The 5,521-nt window shown below is 42.4% G+C and overlaps 1 pseudogene; it reads right to left on the bottom strand.

Moving 5' to 3' along the window:
• Positions 1-4,000: 4,000 nt before the first annotated feature.
• On the bottom strand, positions 4,001-5,100 carry LOC118834760 (annotated as a pseudogene).
• Positions 5,101-5,521: the final 421 nt, after the last annotated feature.

Here is a 5,521-nt window from a genome sequence, read left to right as displayed (position 1 = left end):
TTGAATTCAATAATACATCATAATAGTTCCAACTATGAGTATTTTGGGCCCAATTAAGACTTTTCTCTTTCCATTAATGGGCAGGAAGGACTTCCTTTGTACAGATCATTTTCTGAAGGGGAAAAACACTTTTTTTTTTCTGGTAAAGAAACCATAATGGAAACTTAACGGTCCTGATACAGGGAGGTTCAAGGGATTATATATGAAATCAACTAAATACCCTGAATCATAGCAAATTCCTGGTCTCTCTGTGTAATGGTTTGCTTTTCCAGGGAAACCTTTTGTCCCTGTAAATCCTTGGCCTAGCTCTATTGGGAAGCAAGATAAAGAACCACCAATCATTTATACTCTGCTCAATGCAATATTTGGGTAGGGAAGCCTTACTATATATGTCACAACACAACCTTGAAGAAGAAAGTTGGAAAGCTTTCAAGAAGATCCCTTTGTGGTCTGCAGGAACCTAGCAATGGCTTCAGTGCATTGGCCTATTCCTTGACAAAGGGACTTTCGCTGTAATCCTCATGGTCCAGTACATTTGGCTTGTGATTCATCTCTATTCAATAGACTGTTATTATGACATAAAAAGCAGAAATTTAACATGGGCATTCAAGATTCTTTACCCAACAGAACCACAGCAAATCTATGTATTTCTACTGAAGAACACCCTCTTGAAAAGGATAAGCCCATTGAAGGCTGGAATAAGTAATTGACATGGAACTCAATGTTTCATTTCCCCCATGGATGAGACTAGTGCTACAGGAAAGATGGTGTGGAACACCCTGTGATTTGTTGGGGTACTTTTTTCAATTTATCTGGATTAGTAAAAGAGTGTCTATTGCGGATATGAGGGGAAACCATTTATTGTGAGAGAAGCTATTCTATTGGTAAGATTGTAGTTCATCAAAACTAATTTTTTTTCTTTGAATTCACCATATTGTAATAAGTCTCAGCTTCTCCGGTTGTGAGTATTTTTCCTCCAATTAAGTTTTTTCTCTCTCCATTAATTGGCGGGAAGTATTTCCTTTGTGTAGAATATTTACAGAAGGAGAGAACTCTTTCCTGGGCGAAGATACCCTAATGGAACCTTAATGAACTTGATGCTTTGTTGATAATGGCATGATATGTGGAAGTCAAATGCCCTGAATCACAGCACATTCTCTGTCTCTCGGTGGAGTTGTTTACATGAACAGGAAAACATTCTTCCCCTGTAGAGTCCTAGCCCAGCTTTGCAGGGAAGCAAGACATGGAACTACCATTCATTTTCACTGAGCCCAGTGGAATACTGAGGCAGGCAAGTCTTATCCTATATGCTCCAACACAGCCTTTAATAATGTTGGAAACCTTTCAGAAAGATCCCTATGTAGCCTGTACTGGAATCAAGCAATGGCTTAAGTGGCTGGGCATATTCTTTGATAAAGGGACTTTTGCTATAATCCTCATAGTTCAGTACATATTGCTTGTGGTGGTGGTGGTGGTGGTGTTCAGTCGTTTCAGACACGTCTGACTCTTCATGGCCCCATTTGGGGGTTTTTCTTGACAAAGACACTGGAGTAATTTTCCATTTCCTTTTCCATCTCATTTTATAGATGAGGAAACTGAGGCAAACAGCATTAAGTAACTTGCTCATGGTCACGCAGCTAATAAGTGTCTGAGGTCAGATTCGAATTTGGGAAGATGAGCCTTCCTTACTCCAGGCTCAGCACTCTATCTGCTGTGCCACACGGCTGCTCTTGCTTGTGACTCCGTTCAATTCAGTGCACTGTGGTCTTTACATAGGAAGCAAGGAGATTCAACAAAGGCATTCATGATCCTTTACTCAATAGAACCATCACAAATCTATCTGTTTTTACTGAGGAAAACATTCTTGAAAAGAATAAGTACATTCAGGCAGGAATAAGGTAATTGACATGGAATTCAGCGTTTCATTTCGTTTGCAATAAGGGACATTGAACCTATAGATGAGGCTAGTGCTATGAGGAAGGATGGCATGGGGCATTTCCTGTTTTGTTGGAATATCTTTTCAACTTGTCCTGATTAATAATTGACAGTATATGACATACCTGTAAACTACATGGAAACAGCTCAGGACAGAGGTGTCTCTCTCTCGTCTCTAATGAGCTAGGCTTCGAACCCCCATTCCCTACCATAGCATGTGTGAACATTCAGGAGCTTATTCTTTAAAGTTATATGCCAATACCTTAGTAGTGTGGTGGTTACCCTGGCTTTCCAAAGCTCATACTGTATAGGTTCTGATGGACCCTATTAAGCTATAAAGGTCAGTACCAGTACAGTGATAGACTAGCATGAAATGTCCAAACTAGATAAGTTCATCACAGCATCCTGACACTGTTTGGAAAACTGGTCTAACCCTACCCCTACTATTTAACTGGGAATCCTCCCTGTTCCTAAGAAGCCAGGATAAAGAGAGTTCACTCTGAATTCATGATATCTATGAACAATATTAGATTATTGTCTTATTTAATACACAACTATCCAGAGTCATGAGCCATATAACCCACAAATCTTCCCTAGCTCAAACATCTGAAATGGGACAAATAATGAGCATTCTAGCATGAAGGAGGTGTGATAAGGTCTGCCCAGAATGATTCTTAAAGGCTGAGGCTGAGGAGATTGCCGGGGCAAATACCTAATTCCCTTGCTTGTTGGATGCCGTCCTAACTCTAATTGAGCCCTTGGAGTGTTTGTTCTAAGCTAAGAGGGTCTCAAGAGATTTAAGAACAGCTCCAAGTGGTCCTTAGGGTTATTTCTTATCAGGTTTCCTTTACTATTCTGCTTGGTTTCTGGTTTGGTAAGAACTTTTATTTCATCTCAAGCATCACAAGTTACCAGAACAGGTTTTATTTCACTGGAAAATCTGTACAAAGAACTAAACCTGTGAACCATGGAGAAAATATTTACTACATCTTAAATAATTTAACAGTTAGCAGCTCTATGAGGGAAAGAGAGAGGGAGGGAAGAAAATTGGCTACCTCCAACTGCTCACTCCACATGACCTTAACTTCACATCCCTTTAATATCCATAAGGGGCTCAAAGGCTCCAAGGGGGCCTGCGCATGACTTACAGGCAAGGCTTTACTAAAAATGGGCTAAAACATCTGCTTGGGTTCCTACTTTCTAAAACTTTCACTGAAGAGTCTGAGAATTGCCACAGTAGTTATAAAAAACACAGACAGAGGGGGCAGCTAGGTGGTGCAGTGAGTAGAGCACTGGCCCTGGAGTCAGGATAGACCTGAGTTCAAATTCAGCCTCAGACATTTGACACATGTACTAGCTGTGTGACCTTGGGCAAGTCACTTAACCCCTATTGCCCTGCCCCCGCCAAAACCCATAGACAGTGATGAAGACTGTCAGTTCCGCATTGAACTTTTCAACCACTCTTACACATATAGGCAGTGACATTTCAGATATGAAGGATAAAATACATATATCAAAAATGTTTGTTATATAAAAAAATCTCATTCCCTTGGTATCCAAGCCCTGCCAACTTGTTTCTAGCCACAGATCATCTCAGTGAAGCCGGGACTAACTGGACAGTAGTGAGGCTAGGGTGTTCTATTCTGGGTACTTCAGTCACATACAACATAGGCATGATAAAAGAAAATCAGAAATTAAGGGAGCAGGTGAATGGTCTCTGCTAACTTAATCAGAAGGGTAGGAGAGATGACTGGATATGGGAAAAGGCAGGTCATGAAATCAAGGTGGTATCCTAATTAGTTCAAGCTCTTCCCCAGAGTATAAAAAGAGCTTTGTGTAGGTTTTGACCAGTATCCTATGACATTTGGAGAGGGAGGAGAAGGATGGTTTCTGTGTAGTCTAGTGGCTACTAACTTCAGCCTAATTGGCATGGCTGACATGGAACCAAAGGAGCACATGTTCTCAATTTTCTTTCATCCAAAATCCAAGTAGCCAGGGTGTGATAGAGGGAAAGTAAGTACCAAGTAAGTGGGATGAAAGGAAAGGAGCTGTACAGGAAAGAAATTTACACCAGCTTTTTGGCCTCAAAGAAACTCTTGAGGTGTCCCCTCTTCCAGAGGCCAGTGAGGATGAGGATGACAGTCTGAGCAATGGACCTTCACAGCACTCTCTGGTTGGTGCTCTTGCTGGTCATACAGAAGCAATCTTCATGGTACCGCTGGTAGTTCTGTTCCTTTTAGATCTACTCCACCTGACCAAGCAACTGGTAAGCACAGAATTGTAGCTCTGTTAATTTATCCTTGGCAGCAATTTCAGGGTAGTTGTTGGTGTTCTCACCAATCTGTCTATCCAGATGTACCCTTAGTTTGCCACCTGCAAGGATGGTTATTTGACTAGAATTGAAGTACAGATAGATATGTTGTCACCTGGTGTGTGGAAGGTGTAGGTGAACTGGACTTTTGAATCATACTGCTGTGATACCACATTTCCAACTGAATCCTTCACTTTCAGATGCATCTGCAACCCTGGAGTGGAAGGCAGTAAGGTCTCCATCTGCTTATACCATGACTGGATGCGGTAATTCCCTGCAAGGCAGATGAGTTCTCTATCACAACACACCTAGCAGCGGTGAGTCCCCCAGAACACCTGTCCCACAGTAACTGAATGCTACTGAATGGATAGGAGTGGGAGGGGAGCTGGGTTTCCATGGACTGTGGGTAAGCCTAGAGAAGGAGCTGGTCCATTCTGGGGCCAAGTTAACACTCCAGGCTGCCTCCAAGGAGGTAAGTTCTGGGGTTAGGGTATGACTGTACTTAGCCCAGTTCTGGGCTGGGGATAAGAAGTAGGGGGAGATGAAGAAGGAGATTCAGTCTAGGCCAGGGGCCAGTGCCAAGGGTTGGTTTCTTTCAGTGTCAGGAGGTCAGAGGCCAGAGTTGGGGTCAGATTCTGGGTCTGTGCTCAGGTAGAAAGTGAGAGACTGACCCCATGCTAGTGTTAACCAATAACCATGGTCTCATAGGGGATTTCCTTGATGAAACAGCATTTCTGAGTCTCTCTGATACGGAAGTAAAGCCCCTGCACTGAAGCCAAGGCCAGCCAGAGCAGGAGCAGCACCTCCTGGCACCACATTACAGCTCTTAGTTTCCTGGCCCAAATACCTGCCATCACTCAAAAAAGATAGATTTGCTATGGTTCTGTTGGGTAAAATATCTTGAATGCCCATATTAAGATCTCCTTGCTTTCTATGTAACGAGCACAGTCTGTTGAATAGAGGTGAATCCCAAGTAATAGGTACTAAACAATGAGGATTATAGAAAAAGTTCCTTTGTCAAGGAATATTCCAAGGCACTGAAGCCATTGCTTGATTCCAGTAGATTCCATAGGGAATCTCTTAAAAGATTTCCAACATTGCTCTTAAAGACTGCATTTTGACATCTAGGTTATTAAGGGGCCCCCTGAACTTGTATCCTTGGATTGCCGTATTTTCCAGATACAATAGGACCCGGAGGATGCAGGAGGCCCTGGACATGTCAAGGACAAAGACCTCCTCCCATCCTTCCTGGCTATTATAATTGTTATTTGCTCC

The sequence above is a fragment of the Trichosurus vulpecula genome, chromosome 1, assembly GCF_011100635.1.
Source record: "Trichosurus vulpecula isolate mTriVul1 chromosome 1, mTriVul1.pri, whole genome shotgun sequence".
Classification (NCBI taxonomy): domain Eukaryota; kingdom Metazoa; phylum Chordata; class Mammalia; order Diprotodontia; family Phalangeridae; genus Trichosurus; species Trichosurus vulpecula.
Note: the sequence above shows the minus strand (reverse complement) of the source record. Positions and strands in the feature narration are given on the sequence as shown.